Consider the following 27454-nt stretch of genomic DNA (forward strand, 5'->3'; position numbering starts at 1 on the left):
ACACAGGTATCATACAATCTGCTCTTCACTCTGAAGGAGAAGCCCTTAGTTACCAACAGAGGTAGGAGCTTTCTGAACTTTGCGCAGCCTATTCTTATTCAAGCAGCTACACTCTCAGAGCATCCACCTCAGCTCCTGACTTGGTCACCTAGGTAATGGAATCTTTCAACTACTTCCAGTTTTATCCCTTGGTGTTTGATGGAGTCTATTTTCTGTACATTTGTAGTGTTCATTGTACCTGTGCACCTTCCACACAAAAACTATCTTCCCTGTTAACCTTCCTCTGATATTGTGTCACCTCTTATGCGTTCATAGCTTACACTGAGTAGGAAGGAGGAATTTCAACCGTATTTCGTGGTCTGCTACCACAACAGCTCCTTTACAGGATCCAGTTAGCTCAAGACATCATCAGGAGGAACCACGTCCGGTTTCGGCCCCTACTCCTCTCCTGTTTTGACGTGGAGCCCCCCCCCCCTCCTTTTGGAGGTGTCTTCAGCTCTGGTGTTGGGTGCATGTCTTCTTTCTTCTGTTCCCTGGCCTCTTCGATGTAGCGTCAATGAGTGTCAGCAGGCAACTCGTCAAATTTTTTCCCTTTAAATACCTGCTGTAGGCTCCAGCAGGCAGCCCCAGCAAATTGTTACGTGACACTGTTTCAACTTTAACTGACCAATGAAGGCAAGTAGTCTTAGCCCATGCATTCTCTAAATGACTGTTACCTGTCAATCAGTGAAGCTAATTCAGTGTCAGCTTGTCTCACCTAGTGATGTTATTTTCCGCTGGCATGTTATGACTTTCAAGCCATTTTTGGTCTTCCCGCTTCAGCCATATATAGAAAATGGCTTTTTCGACTGCCTCCTGTACTCTCCTTATTAGTTTTTTCAGCTCTGAGCTAGAAAAAACAAATCTTCTTTTGAATAGCGTTGTCATTTTTCTTTCAATGAAGCCTCTAGCCCCCACTGCCAGGTGATAATATCCGACATTCCATCTCTGTTCTCTGCACTCTTCGATTAGTTTTCGTACCTCTTCTCCTTTCGTTCCTCTGCATTGCCAATGTTCTCTTCCCATGGCACTGTCAGTTCTAGCAAAATTCCTATTCTCTGTCCCATAGCACTAAATCTGGTCTTTTTGTCGTTTTTATTAGTGGAAATATTACTTGTCTTTCCAAATCCGCGGCCACCTCCCAGTATCCCTTCCATCTTTCGTCTATCTTGTATATTTTATTTGTAGGCCTGGTTTTATATCTTTTCCCCTTCTTCTGGAAGTATACTTTCCTGCACTTTTCCACTTTTGGGTACTCTCCCCTATTGTACCTCTCGATCTTCTCCTTGAGTGCTGTGCATATGATGCCAAGGACTTGATTATGACGCCATGTATACCTTTCTAGTGCTAGTCTGCAGTTTCACAGAATATGTCTAACCGTTGCTTTCTCTCCACATCTACATTCATCGGTTGTTTTTATGTTCCACCGGATTAAGTTCGCCGGTGAGGGTAGAATGTCGAAGGTAGACTTGATCAGGAAGGATGTTCTTGCTTGTTCCCAAGCCCAAAGTTCCTTCCATGATATTCTGCGGCTGATCACATATTCCTCCCATCTCAGGCACTGTCCCTGTTGACTACATTGCACCAAATGTACATTTCGCCTTTCTTCTTCCTCCTTTCTCACTTCGTATACCACTGCCTCCTTCATCTCTTTTACACTGCTCTTGCAAAATGGCCTGAAATTGTGCGACCCTAGGCTAGCTCTTGCTTCTTGTGTCGCTCCGACTATATCTGCGTGCTTTAGTTCTCCGATCGCCCCGTTTACTGCCTCTTCCGCCTTCCATTTCCTCCCTGTTCGTACCTTTGGAGGGTTTTCCCGAATGCTCTGATCTTTTGAATATGTTAGCATCATTACTGTCCTTGTCTTTCCTGCCTTGTATTCTTCGGCAATTGATGTTATTGGTAGTTGCAGCACAGGTTTTCCAGTGCAGTTGTGTTCAGTGGTTTCAGCAGACCAAGCCATTTTCTGATAAACATACTGCATCTTTGTTCCATCCTTTCTACTCTACTCGAGGCTATTTCATACATTTGCAATGGCCGCATTATTCTTGGGTACAGCCCAAATTGCAGTATCCAACATTTAAATTTTCCCGGCAGCGTTGTTCTGTCAATTGCCTTTAATCCTTGTTCTACTAACTCATGTGTTTCTTTCCCTTGCTTCTTATCATTTAATAAATCTCTATACCATCTGCCGAGACTCTTTACTGGTTGTTCTTTCACCGTTGGTATGTCTTAACTTCCTATCCTGAATTTCACTTCTTCTTGCACTCCTTTCATGAAAGCCACGCTTCGAGAGTTTTTGGCTTTGAATTTCATCCTTGCTCATCCTATCAGTTCGTCCAACCGCTTTAACATTCCCTCTGTTGCTTCTCTACTTTGTGATAATACAGTTACGTTGTCCATAAAAGCCCTTAATGGTGTCTTTGTAACAGCTTTCTCACAGTTTGTAGATCTAAGTAACATTTCCATGACTAGCACAAATAAGATGACTGATATCGTGCATCTGGCTGCAATACCTATTTCAAGCCGTTGCCTCTCCGTTGTGAACTTTCCTGCTGTAAATCTCATCCTCAGGTTGTCGTAGTAGAACATGAGCATTCAGAACTTATGAAGTTTCTACATATGACTTTTCTACAGATCAAGCAGGGTCATCTACCTGAAGGGATTTGTAATTTGTCCTCATTCCTTCTTGCTAAGACTTTGGTTTTTGCTAGATTAACTTTAAAACCCTTTGATTCTAGACCTTGCTTACACACCTGAAACTTCTCTAGTTCTGGTAGTGATTCAGCTATAAGAACAAGATCATCAGCATAGAGGAGCGCCCAGGGGCAGCCCATCTTAAAATCCTTTTGTTATTGCCTGGAGGACTAAGATGAACAAGAAGGGGCTGAGGGCTGATCCTTGGTGAACCAATACTTGTACCCTGAATTCATTGCTATACTCATTGCTGACCTTCACTTTACTAACAGCATCCCTGTACATGGCTTGTACAGCTCTCACTAACCACTTGTCTATCCCTAGTTTCCACACTGATCACCAGATAGGGGAGTGGGAATCCTGTCAAAGGTTTTCTCCATGTCAACAATACACACACACACACACACATGTATATATATATAAAACATACGACATAACGTATACTGAGTGTAAAACACAGAAGGGCCCTAATTCTTCATCAGTTGTCAACCAATTTCTAATACATGCATACCTCACCCTATGTCGTTAATTAGTTCCAGGAGACACGACTTACATCAAAAAATGACTTAAGTTGAATTGGCTTGGCCAAATTTACTTCTCTCTAGGCTAAACCAATAATAACTATTCCCAGTTCTGTACTTTATTTATGAAGGCATTTTAAATAATATATGGTTAATAAAAAACTATTTTAAGCTTACGAACAACTACTGTTTATTTTTTAATACAATACAGTAAAAAAAAAAGTAATCTAAATTTATGAATACAATTTGGCAGTGTTTACCGTACATCATGAACACTTTATTTATGAATGCAGTTTACAATAAGACATGGTAAAATAAAAGCCTTTTTTAAGCTTAAAATACAAATTCAGTAATTATTATTTTGAAATAGTAAAAAAATCTAAATTATTTTAAATTTACCAATACGTACATACAATTTGGTGGTTCACATCACGGATGTAGATGGCTGTGGATCGTCAACAGCAACAGCTGACTCTGGCTGTTTGTATTGTTTGATGCGGTTAAAAAAACCAGTTGAGAGTTCCTTGAACTGTCTTCTTCTTTTCCTTAAGGATTACATTATAAGGAGCAAAAGCTTCATGACAAGCCTTAATCTTGGAAAAGTGTTGAGCATTTGGATCCATATCCTTGAACATAGAAAGACATTTTTCGATATATGCAAATGCTTGCTGCATTTTCTTAATGGTAAAGTGCCGCGATTTGGGTTCGACTTCCTCTTCTTCTTTATTTTGCTGCTTGTGAAGCTCTATCAAATCCTCATTTGTCAGGGGCTGCTTGTCTTTTTCAAATAAATCTGTGAAATCCTCCTCCTCCAAATCCATTTCCAGTTCTTTGCTCTCAGCCACCAATGGTTTGTTGATGGCAACATTATGAAACCCTTTAAAATCATTCACGAATTGCAGGCATAGCCTTCTCCATACACCATTCATAGCCGTTCTTTGTACATCATTCCATGCCGCTGCTATGTTCTGTACAGCCTTGTAGATATCGTATCTCTTCCAAAAGTCACAAAGTGTGATGGACTTATCAAGATTAGTTGCAGCTATTGCTTGCCACAATGTACGCTTCATATAGTAACGCTTGAAGATAGCAATTATTCCCTGATCCATTAGCTCAGAAGAGATGTGGTGTTTGGAGGGAGGTATACGATGTTTTGCAGGTGCCCAGGAGCATTATCTAAGATAAGTAAAACCTTAAAAGGAATCCCCTTCTCCTTACAGTACTTCTCTGCTGCTTGGATAAAATAATTGAAGAACCAATCTTCAAAAGCAACAACAGTAACCCATGCTTTTGAATTAGCCATCCATATAACAGGGAGAGATGCCTTGGGTATGTTCTTCAGAGCACAGGTATTGTGTGCATGGCTTCAACTTAAAATCTCTTGCATAATTCCTTCCCAACATAATGGTCACACGTTCTTTTGAGACCTTGTGTCCTGGAAGTTTTCTCCTCCTTGGAAATGAATGAACGGTCTGGCAATTTTTTCCAATACAATCCAGTTTCATCTACATTAAAAATCTGTTTGGGAAGAAACCTGTTTTCTTCTCTGATTTTCTTTAATGCATTAGGAAATTCCACTGCTGCTTGTTCATCAGCTGATGCACTTTCACCTTGATTCTTAATGGAGTGATAACTTCTTTGCTCCTTAAATCTCATGAACCATCCTTGACTTGCCTTGAATTCTACATCTTTCTCATCTGGATATTTTTTCTTCTGGTCATCAAACAAAAATACAACGCTTTCTCTTGAATGATTTTTTTTGACTAATAGTAGCATACTGACAATTCAACCTAACAATCCAAAGAGAAAGAAATCTTTCCATTTCTTCAAAGATTTTGCTTCTTTTCTTATTGATGACAGTGTTCTTCATCCCTGGGACTTCAGATTTGATAGGTGCTAAAATCTTGTCCTTATGTACAATTGTTGATACAGTTGTCTATCTCATCTCAAAAGATCATGCAATTGCTACCACTTTTTCACTTTTTCCATAGCATTTTATCCCAGCCAGTTTATCTTCCAGCATTATAGCATGATGTCCATAGCACCTCTTAAGTGTAAGCTATGGACGCATAAGAAGTGCAGCAATATCAAAGGAAGGCTAACTAGGAAGATAGTTTTTGTATGTGGCAGATGCTCAGGAGCAATAAACACTGAAAATGAGCAGAGAACAACTTCCGCCACATTTCAGGGAGAAAAACTAGAAATAGTTGATAGCTTCCATTACCTAGGTGATCAAATCAGTAGCGGGGGCAGGTGTGCTGAAAGTGTAACTGCTAGAGTAAGAATAGCCTGGGCAAAGTTCAGAGAGCTCTTACCTCTGCTGGTGACAAAAGGCCTCTAGCTCAGAGTAAAAGGTAGACTGTATGATGCATGTGTATGAACAGCCATGCTACATGGCAGTGAAACATGGGCTGTGACTGCTGAGGATATGCGTAAGCTTGCAAGATATGAAGCCAGTATGCTCTGCTGGATGTGTAATGTCAGTGTTCATACTCGACAGAGTGTAGGTACCTTGAGAGAAAAGTTGGACCTAAGAAGCATCAGTTGTGGTGTGCAAGAGAGATGTTTGCGCTGGTATGGTCATGTGGCGAGAATGGATGAAGATAGTTGTGTAAAAAAGTGCCACACCCTAGCGGTTGAGGGAACCTGTGGAAGAGGTAGACCCAGGAAAACCTGGGATGAGGTGGTGAAGCATGACCTTCGAACTTTAGGTCTCACCGAGGAAATGACTAGAGACTGAGACCTTTGGAAGTATGCTGTGCGTGAGAAGACCCGGCAGGACAAGTGAGACCATAACCCGTGGGCTCTACCTGGGATGTAGCCAGTCCACTTATGCATACCTTTCCTTCTTGGGACACAAAACTCTACTTGTGAAGACCTGTTGAGGCAAGTGAAAATCAAAATCAAAATCAAAATCAAAATCGATCAACATCAATGGAAATTGTAGCTGTGATATCAGTGCTGGTGGCACGTAAGAGAACCATCCGAACGTGGCTTTTGCCAGCGCCGCCCCAACTGGCTTCCGTGCTGGTGGCATGTAAAAAGCACCATCCGTCCATGGCCGTCTGCCAGCCTCGTCCGGCACCTGTGCCAGTGGCACGTAAAAAGCACCCACTACACTCACGGAGCGGTTGGCCTTAGGAAGGGCATCCAGCTGTAGAAACACTGCCATATCAGACTGGGCCTGGTGCAGCCTTCTGGCTTCCCAGACCCCAGTTGAACCGTCCAACCCATGCTAGCATGGAAAGCGGACGTTAAACGACGACGACGATGATGATGATGATGATGCTTAGCACTTTCACTATGAATTTTCTTAGGAGCTATGGGGAAAAAAAATAAAGTCACAAATAAATGAGAATGAGAAAGTAGCCGATAAACAAACAGACGTAAATAAACATAGAAGATTGATGGAAAGGTGGGTGCTAGAAGATGAGTGGTGGGGAAGGTTTGACAGAACCTTAGTTGTGTTGAGATAGATGGGTCAAGCACAATACATCACCGTTCATCCCAGTCCCCTCTCATCTCCTATGAGAGGCTCAACATCTTGAGGCTAGTGTTCACCACCATATTTCATGTCTTTTTAGGTCTTCCTCTTCCACAGTCCTCCTCCTTTCCACATTTAGTGACCAACACTTCTTTATACAGCTGTCCTTATCCATCTGCATCACATAACCATATGAGTGCAGTCTTTCCTGATGCACACATTCAATGCCTCTTACATCAATTATTTTGTTTAGCACACTTGTACTTTATCTTACATGTACATTGACACTGCACATTCATTGGCATATTCTAGTTTCATATCTTGCCAGTCTTTGCATGACCTCAGCATTCACAGTCCAAGTTGCACATGCACGGAGCATTGTTGCTTGTATACAAGCATCAATCACATTGAGAGAAAGAGACCTTTTGTTACCAACAAAGGTAAAATATTTCTGAACTTTTCACCAGCCAGTTCTTATTCTAGCAACTATATTTTCAGAAGATCCTCCTCCCACTGCTAATTAGGTCAGTACATAAAAAAAACCCTCTACATTTAGGGAGCACCTGGTCATTTCAGAACATCTAATTCCCATGTGCTTTTGTTATTTATTGCATCTGCACATCTGCCACAAACAAATTCTACTTTCTCTGTTAACCCTCCTATCATTCTACTGCACCTCTTATGTGTCCATAGTCTGTATTGAGTACCCCACATGGAATTTCTGCCTACATCTTCTCTACATATAGAACAAGGCCATTTTCTGCTAAGTAGAACTTTGGTCTTTCCTCAGTTAACTTTAAGATCCTTTGATTTCAGGTTTTGTTTGTACACTTGGAATTTTAATTCTAATTCCCCTACAGTTTCAGCCATAAGAACAAGATTATCAGCAAAGAGGAATTCTCTTGGGTAACCAGTCTTAAATTTCTCTGTTATCATTTGGAGGACTATGGTAAATAAGAGGAGACTGATAACTGAACCCTGGCTAATTCTTACTTGCACACTAAATTAATTGTTGTTTTCATTGTTAACTCTTACTTTGTTAACAGCATCCCTGTACATGGCTTGAACTGCTCTCACTAGCCATTCATCTACTTCTAACTTCCGCAGTGGCCAACAGATGAGTGATCAAAGCACTCTGTCAAAGGTTTTTTTCAAGATCAATGAATGCTAAGTACAATGGTTTGCTTTTTGTTAAATACTTCTTGTACAGTTGCCAAACTATAAAGAGAGCATCAGTTGTGCTTTTCCCTAGCATGGAAATCTAGAGAAAATCTGCATCTCATCTAGGTTAACTCTCTTTCTAATAAACTGAGTTATGACTCTTTCAGTGACTTCTATAATCTGGCCCAGTAATTTGATACCTCTTTAATAACTTCTTTGTAAGGCATCTCCTGTACCCTTGCAACCATTGACTACAGTGCTGCCACACCAATCACTGGATATGATATATTCCTGTGCAACCTAATGAACTATACAAGTGACTAGGTTGTACCATACACTACCAGATATTTAAAGCATTTCAGAGGTAATTCCTGATGGATCAGAGATTTTCCCAGATTTCATATTCGTAATTGCTTTATCTATAACACCGCAGTCAACACAAATGGCTAGACCCTTTGTCAGGTGTACATTAGGAAAACTCTCTCTCCCATACATTCTCCACTTTTAATAACTTTTTCTAATAGCACTTCCATGCATCCTTCTTTTCAGAATCATTAAGTGCAAATATGTCATCATCCTTCTGCACACACTTCTCTCCCACATCTTGGTTTTCTCTAATACACTGCCTTGAAATTCAGAACACTTCAATATCTTTGGTCATCATGGTGAAGAACATTGGCAAATCTCGTCTTTTCTGCCCTTCCCCTTACTAATTAGACCTGTTTCCTAGTTTCTCTTCTAGCCACCTGGTAAAGTTTTGCCAAACCTTCCTCTTCTACCGCTACATCACCCTTGGTCTGGCTGGAATTTTGCACTGGCCAGAAATTTGGTCTGTAGCCCTCAGTAGATTTTCACTTAAGAACTTCCAATTGTCCTCTATGCTATATATCTCTAATTTCTCCTCCTTTTTGTCAAATGCTTTAATTAGTATGTCTCCAAATCTCTGACTGTTTAAAGGATCATTAATCTTCCAGGTTGTCCTTTTTCAGTGGATTTGTTTCTCTGTGACTTTCTGGCTGTAAGCCTGAAATCACTACTCACCTATGTTGAAGTACATTCTTCATTAGGAAAGGACTTTGCATTAATTATTATCTACTTAACCTACATATTTCCTAGTAAGAATGTATCAATCTGGCTTTTATGCCCACCAGATAGATTTGTTGGTGATCAAGTCACTGGTAGGCTTCCTGAAGTTAGAGTTGCGGATCAAAGTATTCTGGCAGCCTTGTTCCCTTCTCATTTCTGGAACCAAAGCCATAACCTCCATGTCCTCCATGAAATCCATTGAAATCAGCATGTTTTTGTCATCTGCCATCGAAGTAATCTTCAGAAGAGTCTCATAGAAGTCGTCCTTCAATTTATCTATCAATCAGCTTGTGGGCCTTATGCTGATGTAGATGTTACTGTTGTATAATCTAATACTAATCTTAGCTTAACACTCCTATCACAAACTCTTACTATCTCAATCACTTTATCTACCCATTTCTCTGCTAAGAGTATGCCTACACCACTCACACCTTCACTGCTACATATCTAGAAGAGTTTCTATCTACGTTTCCTGTTCACGAGGAGTCTTGTACAGGCTCCTGTTCATCTTATCTCTTGTACACAGCTCACATCTACATGTCTGCACTCTAACATTTCAACAATACATATCATCATCATTGTCATGATCATTTAATGTCCATTTTCCTCACGGTCAAGAGTTGGACAGTCTGATAGTATCTGGTGAGTCTAAGACCATGTTGTACTACTGTGTCAGATTTTGCATGGTTTTTACAATTGGATACCCTTCCTAATGCTAACCACTTTACAGTGTATTCTGGGTGATTTTTTGTGCCACTGGCATTAGTAGAGTTGTCAAGTAGCTTGCAAGGTAATAAATGAACAGAAAGAAGGAAAAAAGTGGGAAAAGGAAAAGGAAAAGCCTCCTTAATTAAATGGGGTGGGGGTCAGTATTTGAGAAGAGTTGGGGCAATTGTTCTATGCCAGTTGTTGGGAAGCTAGAATTTGATGGAAGAACAAGCTCATCACACTCTATCCTGTGGACATATATGTATATATGTATAAATGTGTGTGTGTATATGAATATGTGTATATGTGTGTGTATATTGGGTTGGCCAAAATGTCAGTTCGGTTTTTATCAACACTAAATTTGAAGCCCCTAATAAAGTAGCTTACTTCAGTCAGTCTTTTGTGCATGTGCATTTGGATGAGGTTTGACATTGATCCAAAATGCCTTTCAATGTCGCAGCATATCCCTTCAGCAACATCTTTTAACCACCAAGTGTCAAAGTGCATCCCTTGACCAAGTTTGCATAGATGAGGCTGATAACATCACAAGACTTGGAAGGCAGCTCCTTGAGCAACATTCTACTGCAATGTATCATCAGATGAAAAGACGAGCCTATATGAGCAGAAGACTATGCATGGACATGTTAGTAGAAAGCTCCATGATGAGAGTAACATCGATCATCAAAGCAATCTATCATGGACCAATAGCCGGATTACTACCTCCCACTTTGAAGGATGTGCATTTGAAATCCAGGAACAGGAAATATCAACCAAGTACCTGATGTACAAAAGGGATAGAGATGCAGGAAGAACAGTAAAATGTGACAACTGATGCAGACTTTGTAGAGTTAACACCGAAGATATCAGCCACATCATAAGCAGTTGTCTGAAAATGTCATCTCAGTATTATCTATCGATGAGACATGATGTTGTAGCTAGGACACTCTGTAATGAAATCCATCAAAAGGATAACCCCAAAGACAAAGAAATAAGAGCCCACAGTATGGTAAAGCCATAGCCACCTATAAAAAAGGAGTACTGGTGGAATGTCCCAGTGAATACCTCAATAAAATGTAAGCACAACAGACCTGATATAATGATTTGCAATAGAGAAGAGAAACTGTGTACAGTTGTGGAAATGAGCTGCTCAGGGGATGTTAACATAAAACTGAAGATCAATGAAAAAGAGAACACCTATGCTGAACTATTGAGAAATCTGCAGTTACTCTATCCAGATTACAAGTTTGGGTTTATACCTGAAATTATTGGGGCCCTGGGATATATAACACGTTGCCTAAATACCAATCTTGAGAAATTAGGCTTCTCAAAACCAGAAAGGAGACTACAGATCCAATTCATCACTGGAACTGTAAAAATCTGTAAAACTTTCCAGAAGTTTATCATTTAAATATATATGAGCATGTCTAGATATGCAACTATACGCAAGAGAATATATACATAAAACATACAAATCTGCACATACATACATACATACGTACATACGTGTATACACACACACACACACACACACACATACATACATAAATACATACATACCCTGTTGTTGATGTTGAAATTCCAATGAACGAGTCTGAATAAGGACATACAAACATACATACACTGAACTATTGAGAAATTTGCAGCTACTCTATCCAGATTACAAGTTCAGGTTTATACTTGTAATTATTGGGGCACTGGAATATATGACACACTGCCTAAATACCAATCTTGAGAAATTAGGCTTCTCAGAATCAGAAAGAAGACTACAGATCCAATTCATCACTGGAACTGTAAAAATCTGTAAAACTTTCTAGAAGTTTATCATTGAAGTATATATGAGCACGTCTAGATATGCAACTATACGCAAGAGAATATATACAGAAAACAAAACATACAAATCTGCATGTATACATACATACATACATACATACATACCCTGTTGATGTTGTTGAAATTCCAATGACGGAGCCTTGAATCTAAGTTAGATCCCTATTGGCAAGAAATCTTGAAATAAAACTGAATAATGGCAGGCAAGCAGGAAGGTAGGCAGGCAGACAGGCAGCAGACATACGTACAAAAATACATACATATATACATAATAGCAGTCGGAGCTCTCCTCTTACAACAAAGCACGTGGAATTCTGTTCTTGACGGTCATTCGGAATGCTCACAGCAGCCATATTCCTACCACTCTATGTCACGCTGGTGAGACCCATATTGGAGTATGGGATTCAAGCCTCTTCTCCTTATCTCCTTAAAGACATACAGCATCTCGAAAGAGTCCAGAAGCTGGCTACCCGCATGGTTCATGGTCTCAAAAATTTGTCCTACGAAGAAAGGCTGAGGACGCTCGACCTTTATTCTCTTGAAAAACGCCGCCGCCGTGGCGATCTCATTCTCGCCCACAACATCATAAGCGGAAAGTGTAACCTCTCGAAAGAGCTGTTCTTCACTCCTGCTCCAGAGCGTCGGCTGCGGGGTCATTCCGAAAAGCTCTACCTGCGACGATTTCATCTCAATCGAAGGAGAGGAGCTTTCTCCGTCCGGGTTGCGGATCCGTGGAACAAGCTGCCAGACGAGATGGTGAAGATGCCGACGACCGCTTTGTTCAAAGCCTCCCTTGACCTCAAGTGGCCTGAACTCTTTACATGAACACCACCCTGTACTTAACTCCATATCCCCCTACATGGCCTTGCTATTTGCTTTTGAGCCAAATTAACTAACTAACTAACTAACAAAACAATATCCTACTATGCAATTGCAGTACCAATGCTGATCCCAACATTTGGGATACTTGATTGGTCTGTAGAGGAAATCCACTCCATAGATATTGAAACCCACAAAATGCTGACAACTGGGAACTTCCACAGAAACAGTGATGTTGACAGGTTCTACCTTAGAAGAAATGAAGGTGGTAGAGGCTTGAGATCAGTGCAGACAGCCTTTGAATCCCTATGGTGTCACTCAGGCAGCACCTGATAAACAACAGCAGCAAAAATGAATATATAAATGCAGTGCTGGAAAGTGAAATGAGCGACATTGTACGAGTCGGAAGTGAACTCCTCAAGAAATACTCTCTTCCTGATGATCTCCTCTATGGCCCCAAAATAGCTGGGCTCTCTTACCTCAGAGAAGACCTGAATGGAAAGCGCTCGGCATACAAAAAAAAAAGACCATACTTGGGTGTGTTGCCCAGAAGCTTGAAGAAGACAGTAAGAAATGACACGGAGTGCAGCCTCTCTTGGACACAAGACCACTACATCACATCACAATTTGGAGGCTATGCATTTGCAATCCAGGAACAGGAGATTGCCACAAAGTACCTGGTGAACAAGAGAGACAGTGACGCTCTTGTAATCCCAAGGTGAAACTGCATCATGTTTCTGTGGAAGATATTACGCATATGATTCGCAGCTGTCCTAAAATGTTGTCATGGTACTACTTCCCTATGCGGCATGATGTTGTTGCTAAAACAATTTACAATGCCATTCGCAGAAAAGACTGTCCTGAAATAAACTTAGAAAATCCCTCTGTTATGGATTACATTCATAAACGCCAACTCAAGGAATACTGGTGGAATATTCCCATCAAAACTTCTGTCAAATGTAAGCACGACAGGCCAGATATTGTTGTTTGGGAGAGAGGGGCAAAGCTATGTACCATCATAGAGGTTAGCTGCCCGGCAGATATAAATATCTCTCTGAAAATCAAAGAAGAGGATATCTATGGACAACTGCTTCGAAACCTCCAGTTTCTATATCCAGACTATGAATTCATATTCATACCAATAATAATTGGAGCACTAGGTTTTGTTAGTAAATACTTAAAGGAGAATCTGGATAAATTGGGATTTTCAGAAAGAGAAATTGACTGGCTGATCTGTACATTACAAGTCCAATCTGTGAGTGGAACAGTAAAAATATGCAAGACTTTTCTCAAGTTCAAATGTGAATTTGTCTGTGTTAATTACATCCCAAAGATGGATCCTTGTATCTTTGTTGGAAACCGGCTCCCTCCTCAGTGGAAGATTTATAATAATTAAAAAAATAGATAGATAGGTAGGTAGGTAGGTAGGTAGATAGATACATACATACATAGACACACACACACACATACATACATACATATTTATTTATTTATTTATCATATATCACATATTAATTCTGCCATGTGGCCAAAAAAACTTTCCATGTCTGCAAATACTTGTGTTGTCATATATTTATGCTTTTGTTGCTGTTCTTGCTTTTACATTTTATATATTTTCTGATTCTCCTCATAACTCATCCTTTTTACCATTCTGTCCAAAGACCCTGTTTTTATTGTAATTGTCTTATTCTGTCCTTCATATTCATTTATTTATACCCCCAGCAGCATTTTGCCATCGATATTACCAAACTGAACAATATCATTGATAAGACATTGAAATTGTGATGATATTTGGTTGTTAAACAAATGAGACAAGAGATGAGCATGTCCATGTCCTTGTGTATTTTTTCCTGTTTCCTCTTTTGTTGACCTCATGTGCAACATTTTATTATCTGTCTGTCTATCTATTTATCTGTGTGTGATCATCATCATCATCATTTTAATATCCACTTTCCATGCTTGCTTTGGTGGGCCAGAATTTGTTGGAATGGATTTTCTATGGCTAGATGCCTCTTCTGTTGCCAACTCTCACCTGTTTCCAGTTAAGTTAATATTTCCCCATGACCAGAAGTGATGTCATTCATTTCCAATTTTCCATGGAAAATTCAAAAAACAAATGACACCACTTGCATGATGATAACACATGCTTACCACCATCATGTGATGTCAAGACTGTGAACACCCCTCCATGACTGGCTTCCTTTCAATTTATGTCTACCAAATCCACTTGCAAGGCTTTGGTTGGCTTGGGGCTATAGTACATGACACTTGGCCAAGGTGCCACATAATAGGATTGAACTTGAAACTATGTAGTTGGGAAGCAAACTTCATACTCAATAGCTATGCCAGCACCTACTATACATACACACACACACATGCGCGCATGCATGCGTGTGTGTGTGTGTGTGTGTGTGTGTGTGTGTGTGTATCATTTCTTGGTTTAGTTATGGTTTAGCAGTGTGGAGTTTTTGAGTGTTTGGAAAATAAATTAGTTAGAGGGATATATCAATCAAAATGTTTGTAGGAAATTTTGTGGTATGGCTGGTGGCTACTTACATTGATTTAGAGTGAGAAGATTTGATTAACTAGTGAAGTAGAGATGCAGATGTGACTCCTGTGAACTTTCCTCTATGTGATAGCACTTGTGTATATCTGGTTTTACGTGAATGTGATGAGACTTGTGTATACTTTGGTGTGTGTAGGTTATAGTTGTAAAGATGATGAGCAGAGAAACCTGTTTGAAGTTGTAGGTGGGACAATAGATAAGTGACATTTAAAATATAAAAATATTCCTTTTTAACATTTAGAATATATGATAAATGTTAAATACGAGGTTCAACTAGATTTATGTTTTAATTTAATAACAATTTTCTTATTTCTTTGTAGCTTTATCTGGAAGAAGAGGTAATGGCCATGGTCTTTGAGGGTTGTCCAAGACTGGTGAGATTGATGATGTTAATGTTCTGTTTTAACTGTTGCAAGTCTATGAGTACAGGAAAGAAATGCATGGTATTCCTGAGGACTGACATTCTGAAGAGTAGATAATGGTTAGTATGGGGGCCTTGGATGGGGTTTAAATACAACATGGTTAATGAGAAGAGATGAGTGGGTCATGGATCACCTGATGAGAGGTGACCTACAAGATACATTCCAGAAGTTTTGAGACTTTAGGAGAGGTCGTTATAGCTGTCCAAGATTATTGTAATTTTAGTATATTATTACTATACATCTAATAAGCTGACTTGCCAACCTTTGTTATTCCAGATTGAAAATTTGGCTGTAATAGCACTTTGGACACACCCTACTGAATACTGCTTGCTACAGCCTTCTCAATGTCTTTGAAACGACTGCCCCAGACATTCTCTTTCAGGTTGGGGAACAAAGAAAAGACTTAGGGAGCAAGGTCTGGACTGTTGGAAGGCTGAGGATAGTTTTCATACCCATCTCTGTCAAGTTGTTGGTTATCAGGATGCTTGTCACTGAGCACCCTGGCAACAAACGTTGCACAAATTTTGCACATGTTTAGATCTCTATGAATAAATCTGTGTACAGTTGCCACATTAACTACAAACTGTAAGTTTACTGTCTTCATAGACACAAAACAGTCTTCATCTAGAAAATTGCAAATTTTCTTGACCAACTCTGATGTTCTGTTCTCCCTCTCTCTCCCACCCGGCTCATAGTCTCATACCTCCTCACCACTGTTTTTTGAACCTCTTTTGTGCTTGCATGAACACATGAACACAAACATGGATGCTCACTAAAGCCTTGAAAAAGCAGTTGGATGGTTGTTATATGAGGATGTTTAGAATGGCACTTTTAATGTCTCCTGGAAGAGTCATACACCAAACACCGACTCATTCCAGGGACTACCAAAAGTAACATTGAAGATGCAGCATAGAAGGATGAGGTTAGCTGGACACTGCATCAGACACACCGATGAAATTGCTAACAAGCTAGTGCTCTGGAAACCAATAGAAGGAAGAACCAGGAGAGGAAGGAGGAAGCCGACCTGCATTGACAACTTGCTGGAGAATACTGGTACGGAAGGGGTACAGGCGCTGAGGACCATTATGGAAGATCAAGATGAAAGGGGAAATGTGTGGAAAGTCTTGGGGTGTCCTGACGGACGACCTAGATAGAGATAGGTTGATTGTACTAGCAAAAAAAGTTAAACCATAAGCAATATGGTGCCTTTCATAAGTTTCTGTTGCATTTTTTCTCACTTTAATACAAAACTCTATTGCATAGTCAGCTACTAAATACTCTGACAGCATTCTGCAGACTAGTTAGCTATGACAAGCAGTGTTAAGTAGGGCATGTTCGAAGTGCTGTTACAGCCATCTCCTTCAATGTGGAATAACAAAAATTGGCAGGTCTGCTTATTAGATATATAGTAATAATATACTAAAATTATAATAATCTGTGTCTCTCCTAAAAAGTCTCGAAACTTCTGGAATGCCCCTCTTATGATCTGATAGTTTGGAGCAGCAGAATCTACTGTAATGGAGGTAGAAAAGACACAGAAGAAACAGCATGTGTATGGGTCAGAGGCAGGAGTATGCTTGTGAGTGCCAGTTAGTTGAGTGGCCTTTCTCTGGATGTGGTTTAGGATGTTTGTGTATGTGGTAGTAGCATGGTCTCAGCTGTGCAAGCAGTTCTCCTTTCTCAATTTAGCCTTAGCTTTGTAGAACCTTAGTAATTGTTGTGGAGTGAAGGGAAGGACCAGTTTTTGATATGTGGTCCTAGCTAAACATTCTAAGGTCATGTGTTCACCATAGGAGATCCTCAGTGACAGTAAGGCCTATCGTTTGAAATAATCACAAATGGCAATAATGATGTGCTGCTAATGTTGAAATAGAATGAGGTGTAGTGATATCTTTTTGGTATGAAGAGTAGTACAAGGCCAACATGACACCATTGCAAGATGCTTTTGAGGTGTTTGTTAATGATGTCTGTGAAGATGTGGTATGGGATGTCTAGATTGCATGTGGATGACATGTGGGGAAGTTTTGAGAAGAATAGAAAGTGGTATCTTCTGTGTAACAGTAGCCATTGCAAAACTTAATGCAAGTAGATCAGTAATGTATAGGAAGAAAACTAAACCCTGGGGTACACCAGAGTTGATAGAGTGAATGTCAATGAAAGTTCCAAAACAGGCTGCAATAATGTGATTTGATGTATCTGAAGATTAGAGCTCTTAGATTATCAGTTTTGATGGGAGATTCACATGCAGATTGCTTTACTGATGTTGAGGTCAAAGGTACTGCTTTTACTGAATTTCTCAGGGGCAAGAGACCACTGATGAGTGATATAGAGAAAAGGTCACCACTATATCTAACTTTATGAAAGCTGTTTTAGAAGGGGAAGTATTGAGAAGGGAGAGAGAGGGAGAGAGAGAGAGAGAGAGAGAGAGAGAGAGAGAGAGAGAGAGAGAGAGAGAGAGAGAGAGTGTAGAACATCATTGTTTGTGGCTTTCCCTTCTAAGGTATTACAAACTGGCAGGTTTAGAGGGGTTGCTTTTCTTTAGAACGGAGCATATATTTCTGAAGATTGGGGTCTCTCCCTGGAGAAAGAGAGATTTTGGAGAATTTTTTAAAACAAACTTTATCTTGTCGGAAACAGTGGAATTCATGATATTGTTTTGACTATAAACAAACTGTTGTTTTTATGGTTGATCAATATTGTTTAATAATCACTGTTATAGATACTTGCAAAAGAAATATGATTATTGCAATATGTAAACTATTATAGTCACTATAAATGGATAAAATAACTAATATGATATAAATATGAAATTGGAAAATAGCAAGCTTATTATCAAGTTAACTGTGAAGAATGACTGTAAATTTAATGTTTAATATCGATATATGGCAAATAACTTCTCTTGCAGAAACTACATTTAGATTGAATATTAATCTTGTGTGATGGATATGTGTGTATGTGTATAACATTTCATTTTATGGTATGGTGTGTGTATGCGTATATGCATATGTGTGGTATGTGACTGATGTAGAGAGAAATAGTTAATCTAGTATTTGGTTCATGCTTTAAGGTTGGACAATTTTATGAATATTTTCCAATAAGCCAAACTTCTATACTGAAAAGTAACTCTTTGTTGTTGACACTCCATTTTTATAGGTATTTAGGACTATTGTAATAATGTTTTAATGTTGATGAAAGCATGGAAATTGGTCAGTGAAGTAATATCAAATCTCTGTCACACACCTTCAATTAAATGATCTTAGATGGTTTGTCTTTCAAATTTTTTTTCTTAAAAGTCAAACCTAATCAATAAAACAGTTATTTCTTTAATATTTTCCCAGCAACATTATGTGACATCAATCTTCTTGGTGGGTATATGTATACGTGAAATAACATTTATAAAGATTATCTGGATCTTTATAGAATAATGTAGCGATATGAATTTAAGGTGTTCTTGTGTGACAAATTGGCAAAAATTCTTATATTTGAAATATTCTAATTAAATGTGAAAAGATTTCATTTGGAAAGTTTAATTTAATGAATGTTGATACTTTTACATTTAGATAAAAGAGGTTCTTTTTGATGCGGGTTTTCTTTGCTTTGAAATAATACTATTTTTCAGACCTCTGGAATTCTAGGTGCAATTATATATTTTAGTCTACATCACATCTACTTGCCCTAGGTTTACCACACACTATATATATATTACCTATATGGATAGATTTAATGTTATAAAGTGTTATTGTAACTCTATAGTTGATTTACTTATGTTTAATTTTAAAATATTGGACAAAACTTTTTTGTTGTGTATTTTTTATTGGTGTTTCGCAGTTGTCATATTGTGAAGGTTAACCTGTAGTGCGACAACAAAAATATATTCCATAGATTTAAACAGTATCAAAATAATTAAAAGATTGAATGTGTGTTTGAGATGATAATTGTTTTACTGTAGTAGAATGTTGGTAGGCTTTGATACCATTTAGTAAAATGATATAGTTTTGAGGGTTAGTAAAGCAGTTGCCTTAAACTATTAGGAAAACATTAAATGACAAACAGTTTTAAAAGAATAAAGTTCTTACTTTTCTCTGGTATAGAGAAGATGACTTGAGATTAAAGATGGTAAAGTTTCACTGTTGGTCACAAACAAACTAGCCAATGGAGCTACAAAATTTGGGTCATGGATTGAATGCGCACGCGCATAAATGTTGGAGAATGAAATTCTGCAAAGCTTATACTATTTTCTATTTTCTCTTATCAACAATTATATTCTTTAAATTATAAAAATTAGTTGTTTGCGTATTTTACTTATGTTAATCTGCGTTTCAGGCAAGCCACTCTGGACGTTTCCTTTCAACAAAGTTTGTCGATACTATTGAAGCTCATTTGATAAGATTCTAATTTCTCAATAACTTTCTCCTTTACAAGAGAAAAATCATTCAAAATGAAAATTAAGGATAAATCTATTTCTTTTTAACATTAAATCTTGATTGAAAACCTCATTTCAGTCTTGTTGACATTTGGTAAGAAACCCACCTTCACACTCATAAACATAAATACATAGCTGAAGAACATGATTGAAGTTTATCACGCAAGTAATGACCGTATGTCATTTTTAAAGCTTATTTCAGTATAGATGGATTCTTTCTTACCTGAAATATTTCTGGATATCTAGAAAAATACAGTATAACTTTTGTACTCCTGGTTGTTTTATACATATATACATACACACGCTAACACCCACCAAATAGATATATATATATATATATATGTATGTATATATATATATATATATATATATATATATATTTATATGTATATATTTATATATATATATATATATACATATGCATACTTAGGTTTTGTTTCAGTGTATAATTAAGAAAATTATTCTCTATAAAATAATTTTTGTCTTTTCAGGAATCAATGTTCCTAGAATTCAAGAAAATAATTCCGTGTTCGGTATAGTTGTTATATATGGTATTCCGTTTGTGCCAGTTGCTTAATGATTATTTTGTTAAACTTTTTGAATCGGTGCAAGTACCCTGTTAGTATTTTCTTAATTAAATGCAAGATTGTAAGAAACAGTTTTGTGTTACACCTCTAAACACAGCCATGTTATCTGTGTATGCGCATGTCTGTCTAAACTTGCAAATGTCTACATACAACTAAGAGATACTGTAGTCAATGATGTTTTCAATGATGAGGCTTGATTGGCCTTCTCCTATCCCTTTGATAACAAAGTTAAATTTCTCACGAACACTAAGTAATTACAAACCTATCCTTGTACATTTCCATGTGAAACATTTGCATATATATATATATATACATACATACATATGGCCACACTCACGCATATACACAACAGATATGTATATATACAGTGTGCCATTTGTATGCATGCGTGCGCATCTATATATACATTTATAAACATATGTGCACCTATTCTTGCATATGTATGCTGGATTGTACTTCAAATATCTATATTAAAATATATTTTTAATTAGTTCTCAATTAGTTGTTCCTTTATAAATTATATGACTGTTCGCATAAAGTACTTTATATTTGAACTTAAATTATTAAAGTACGGTTTCATTTAATTTGGATTGGTATTATAAGTTTAAAGTTTATATGAGGAAACTGTTTACGGTTTGTTTTTAATTTCATTACTAAACTATACAGCTTCAGGTTTTGATCTGCAAATCATATATTAAATCATTTCAAATAGAATGAGTGCCTCTTTCAGATGAAAACATTCTCAACAAGACAGGAAAATAAAACACATCAAAGTTTAGAAAATAAGTTTAAGAAATGTTACTAATGTCCAAAACGTATAGTTGAATTTTACTACTACTACTACTACAACTACTACAACTACTGCTACTGCTGCTGCTGCTGCTGCTGCTGCTACTACTACTACTACTACTACTACTACTACTACTACTACTACTACTACTATTACTATTACTAAATAATACTATTACTTGCATAAATATTTATTTACTCAGACACACCTTTGTTTATACAATTAATCTTGGTATTTTTAGGCAGATAAAAAGAATGTCAAAGTTATATGGAGTAATATTTAATTTTAGTTGCAACAACTTAATGTCTAGTTCTAAGCCAAAATATAACTTATATGCTGGTTAGTCGGATTCTATAGTGGTTAAACTTGAAAACTTTTCGAATCTAGCCTGTAGTGAATAGATTAAAACAACTGGGGAAAAAAGCCCAATGAAAGTATCACTACATATTTGCTTTAAACATTGAAAAAATTCTGTTGACCTTCCACTCTTCTATAAGGGTTAAGCTGTTACATCATAATGTGTTTTTCCTATGTTGGGATGTTGTTACTCTCCTCTTTCTCTTTCTTATTCCTATAATTGATAGTCTCTTTGCCTGCTTGCTTTTTATGTACTCAGTGCAGTATGAGTGTAGACTGACATCTGCAACAGGTTATGCTGTCCCCAAACACACAGACAAGCAGTGAATAGGCACATACTTCATTTATATGTGCATGTGTGTGTGTGTGTTTGTGCGTGCGTGTGTGTGTATGCGTGCGTGCGCATGTCTGTTAAAGTCAGACTGCAAATTTCTCTTGTTTACCTTAATTGTTCCCTTTTCTTGCCAAGTTTATGATGTAATATAAACTGTCAGCTTATGTGGAAATAGATCTTTACATACATGATATACATATAAACCACACACACACACACAGTTTTCAACTACATTACATCAATTATGTTCTATTTAAAAATATTACTTCCTTACCGCTGTCTTTCTTTCTTTCCTTCCTTCAGCCTTTCTGTCCTTTCTTTCTTTCGGTGGGTATTACAGTTTTAATAACTAATTGCACCTTTATATATAAATCATGGATTTGTCCTACCAATACTTAATTATACCGAAAGAATTAAACGTGTTTGATTGTAAATTTCATTTGTTGCTTTCTTGTTACTTCTTAACAGTTTCTCAAACTATAACTATTTTAAGTATTTCGGTAATAGTAAAAGTTGCTGTAAGCTAAACATAACTAAATGGTGTAAGTAGTTTTATTAATTAATGCATTTTAACGGCAAGTATAAATTCATTTCAACATACGTGACACACTTCTTCATTCAGATTACATAAAATAAATTTCATTTCAAAATATAATAATAGTTGTGTTCTAAAAATCTTTCCGGCACTCCTTTTTCTTCCCTTTATGAAGATATATGCGCTATTTAGGTTAACTCTTAACACTACTTACTCTACTGCACTTTTGTTTACACATACTACTAGTTAGAATTAGTGCAAGGTCATCATGACCTATGTTCTTGGAAATAATCTCTTTCTCCGCTCTCTTGTTTGCATTGTTTACATATGTGGGTGTAATGTCACTTTGACATGAGGCTCTGCTGGAGGAGATGTGCTGCTCCATTAAATTTATTACACTGCTTATATGCATGTGATTAGTGTTTTATAACAAGGTTTATTTATATAATATCTGCGTGCTATACTTTTGTTTGTTGTTGTAACGACATTACGATAAATACATCTAAAATAATTTTGCATGCCTCTTGTCCTGTGAAATAATTGGGCTGTTGAATATCTAAAACAAAATGTTGGCTCCCCTTTCTTTTTGGAGTCTTTTTTCTGCTTATTTTTTCACTATAAATTCAGAGATTAAGAGAAAGTGTGGCAAATGTTATGGAACTATATGATAAATGCTGTAAAATAAGTTTAAAATTTAAGATTTTTAAGATTACTATGAAATCTTTGTGTTCATATATTTTTATAGCCGGTGTAAGTTTGTGTTCATAATAAGTGTATACCAGCTGTTAGCATCGGAAAAAAATTTAATTTCTAAATGATATATAATTTGATTTTTTAATGTGAACATAACAGTGAGGGTTTTAATGAGATTGTTTTAATTTCTTCCGATAAACAGACTATTATTTTGTTATGTACTGAATTGCCAAAAGTACTTGTACTTACAGGATATTCAGGTAAATTTTGCTTCAGTGTTTTGTGATTTAATTTCTTGAGTGGAATTTCTAGTCATCTTTGTTTTGTTACCAACATGCAAGTGGGGAAAACCCTGTACAATCAGATATTCCCTTTATCATATATGTATTCATAGAGGGCGTGTAGTCATGTGATCATAGGGAATTCCGTAAATTTCATCGGACATTTTAGCAGTTTATTTTCCAAGAAGCTTCATCTCTATCATTTGATTTATTGCTTACATTTCCTGGATATTTTTCTTTTAGTGAAAAAACCCCCATTATTTTACCCCGTAAAGTAAAAATCAAACTTATTTTGTTCTTAAAAACTGGCAAAGGTTGACTGAAAATACTAAGTTTTCTACACAGCTTTTAAAAACAAAATCCATGTGATGCAACTAATCTTCTCTTATTTTGTTTATTAGTTTATTTAATGAAATGTAATTATAGAATTAAATGACAAAATAATCTGCCAAATGACGTAGAAAAAAAATACTTAAGGAATAGATTTTTTTTGCTTTCGCATTGATATTGTTGAGCCAACAATTTTTATATGTAAAACTACTACGTGAACATTTACCATATCTTGCAATGTAGTACAACATATATAATAACTGGGTAGAAAGATTGGTGTGTAACTTAGTAATTTTAATGTTTTTATTCTTTGTTGTTTTAATTTAATGTTTGCTAAACAGATTCAGTATTATTATAAGTTGAAATTGTGTAGTTTCTTGTACAATTATTTCATTATTGTTTTCTTTCCTCTTTACATTCTATGTTATTTTTGTAGAATTTTCCTACTGTTTCCTTGGTTTCAAAATCATTGATGAAGCTATTCCTCATATGTAAATATATATCTTTACATCTTGCATAAGTTGCAACCCCAAATGGTTTACAAGTAGCTGTGTGACTGCTGTACACACAGAAAACATGGGCTACACTTCTAGCAGGAAGTCAGCCACCATCACTAGCTGGGATATATTCATTTACAAACACTAATTATGCATTATAACCATCTGGGGAGAAAATATGTCTGTCTTTGAATAATGTAATGGCTGCATGCGCTTGGCCATTACCACTTGTATCCAACATTTTGGTTCCCTATGAAAAGGCCCAGTATATCATATTTATATGCAGTGGCCTTTGCACAGTGACTGATTCTAAACAGCCCACACTATCGTATATCTCTTTTCCTCTTCCTTGTATACATCAACATGACCTCTGAAAATCTAGTTTCACTGGGGAACTTTTCGCATATCTTCCTCACTTGTACTCTTTTGACATTCAGAACTGTTGTTCTTGATGTTAACACAACCTTGTTATGTCTGGTTATAGAATCTCCTTGATAAACTTTGTTAATTGTAACTTCTATTTTAAAAGGTTTCACATAGGACACTTTGGATTCTCAATCATCTCAAAAGAGTTGCATTCTTTATTGACTCTGCTACATTCGTCCGTCTCTCCAACAATGACCTAGTCACAATCACTCCTTTTGTTTAGACTCTTCTGCACACCCCTTTTCCTACATAAACCTAAAATCTAAGTGAATACATCTCATCAAAATTAACTGGTGATACAGTTTCCTCTCAAATCAGGTCATTTATCCATAACTGCTGTGTGTTTTCATCTTTGTTGATCTCCATCAACTCTCAAAACTCTTCCCCCTTTTCTTTAGTGACCATGTTTATTTTGAATTGCATTTTATATTAAAACTCTTTATATTAGACTTTTAGTATTAATTCTCTTTAACGATTCCCCCACCTTTACTACTCTCTAAATATGTTACATTTCCCTTATATGTGAATGCTATACAACTAATTCCCTTGAAATTAATTCAAAGGATGGGTTTCACAATCTTCTATGTTCTCTCATCTCATCCTCACATATTTAATACTGAGAAAACTGCATCCCAAACAACTTCCAATCACTTGTTAACCTTCTATAAAGACCAAGTGTGATCCACATTAGAATATTGATGCTCATATTATGGGACCATGCTGCAGTTGACACACACACACGCATCCTAGACAGCATTTGGGTCATTAGTGAAAGCTCACTCATCAATATAGCTTATCTTAGTATTGTGTCTATATCTCAATCTTGGTATCACTTTAAACGTAGGCCTCTTCTGAACACATGTTTTGCCTAAGGTGATTTACTTTCAAAGGGGAGAGAATCTCTTCTAGGTTAAATTCCTTTACATTGAAGGATATGTATATTTAATTTTTAGTTCTTAATATCTTTTTCATATATCTACAAAAACGTTAAGTTCTTACTACTAAAATGACCTGTTTCTCTGAAACATCATAGCCACTACCTCTGAAATCCAGGTCCACCCTGCACTAAGCACTTTCCCAATCATTCTTTTCTAAATCTGCAACCCTCTGATATTACTTCCTTGCTCATATTTTTCTTATACAAATTCAATCTGTACAAGTAGAAACATTAGCTACAATGATCTCACTAGAATTCTTGTGAAAGTTACAGCTGTTGCCCTTCTTCACATTCTTAATAGTAATTTCTAATCTAGCCACAAGGCCTGATATTTTGGAGGTGGTGTTTGTTGATTTACCCTTTAGCATTCAGTTTACTTTGTCTAATGCAAGGGTTGGCGAACCAGTTTAAATTACCTCATGTGGGGTAAAAATGAAACTCTTGGGAGTAATGAGGACTCATTAAACATACATAAAATTATATAAAAAACGTGTTCCTAGTTCCAACAGAAATTTTTCTTCTGGCAACATTGCATCTGTCCAATGTAATGGATGTGTAAATAGATTCAGATAAATAGAATCAATGAAACAGATTAAATAAACCTTTTAAATTTAAAGAATCTATGATTATATTCCTTTCAAATCAATGGGACATAAATAGATATATTTTGGGGTAATTGGTAAAAAAAAAAAAGTTCCCTGACCCCACCCCCCGGTCTAATGTAATGCATTTTTTTATTTGCACTGAATTGAATTAACCATTCATTATCTTGTAGCTTTGAGATTTTGATGATGTGATTGTTTACTTTTAAAATGACATTGTAGGTTGGGTGTGAGAGGCCAGATATGGCTAGTTTGAACATAAAATAGGTAGAATATTTGGACCAGATATGGCCAGTTTAAATGCTAAAGGATTAAATTGATCCCAATATTTTGTTTTATTGATCACAGTTGGATGAAAGGCAAAATTGATCTCAGTGGGATTTGTTCAAAATTCTAATAAGTCTGCCAATCCATTGCCCTTTTTGCTTTTAAATGATGATAATAATCTTTTTTATAAAATCTCCTTTTCCCTGAAAGTCCTCAATCTTAATTGGACTTGGCCTGTAAAATTCAAAGTGAATGTTAACCCTACCAATTCCTTCTGGGACACTACTACTGCTGCTCCTCTTCCTTTTAAGATGCCAAATGGAAAATACTTTAGTCCTGAGCAATAGCTAACTCTGCACAGACTAAATGTAAGCTACACTATTGTTACACTCTGTAACTATTTGTTCACTGTTATAATAGTTGGTCTGTGTAACACTTCATTTGGCCACCTCTACTCATATCTTAATGTTTGCTCTATTAAACTCTTCCCACTTGTCTGATGGACACTCTTAATGATTCATGGTCATCGTTAGGACAAGTCTGTGATATAATTATGTTATACTGCTGAAATGGTTGTTGTAAGCTGCTGTGTTTTTTGTCACTTAAGCTTGATGTCTCTTATTTGTTTATCACTTAACAAATCTGGAATGGAAGGAGATTATTGAAAGGTAAGTTGGGAAAGGAGATAAATTATGATTAGATTATTGAATGTCAGTTTAAACCATTTATAAAATAGTAATTTTTTCATTGGTCATACATTGTTTACTCAACTTTCAGATTGTATTTTAGGAATGGCGGAAATGGGGAGAGTGAGAGGAAAGAAAAGAAGGAGGCTATGACACACTAACAGTGAGTTGAGTGCAAGTCAAGCTGACATTGCTGTGACATAGAATGACTATTGGGGAAAGTCCTGTAATTCAGAAATCCCAATTAAAAAGCATTTTTTGATTGAATTTCAATTCAATATTTAAATGGTTGATGCAAGAGGAAATAAATATTTCTTTAAACTTGTTTTCTGATAAATTGTCTGTCTTTTTTTCCACAATGATAAATACCTGCAAAGAT

General features: G+C 36.9%; 1 long non-coding RNA gene across 3 annotated transcripts in view; it reads right to left on the reverse strand.

Moving 5' to 3' along the window:
* Window positions 1-20706, reverse strand: part of LOC115219483 — a 94756-nt gene extending 74050 nt beyond the window's left edge. Inside the window, exon 1 of one of the 3 annotated variants that reach the window (XR_005001942.1) lies at window positions 19407-20706. This is a non-coding gene — a long non-coding RNA (uncharacterized LOC115219483). The remainder of the gene's footprint in view (window positions 1-19406) is intronic. The other 2 variants (XR_005001943.1, XR_003882300.2) reach the window with 2 other exon arrangements.
* Between the last annotated feature and the right edge of the window lie 6748 nt (window positions 20707-27454).

The sequence above is a fragment of the Octopus sinensis genome, linkage group LG14, assembly GCF_006345805.1.
Source record: "Octopus sinensis linkage group LG14, ASM634580v1, whole genome shotgun sequence".
Classification (NCBI taxonomy): Eukaryota; Metazoa; Mollusca; class Cephalopoda; order Octopoda; family Octopodidae; genus Octopus; species Octopus sinensis.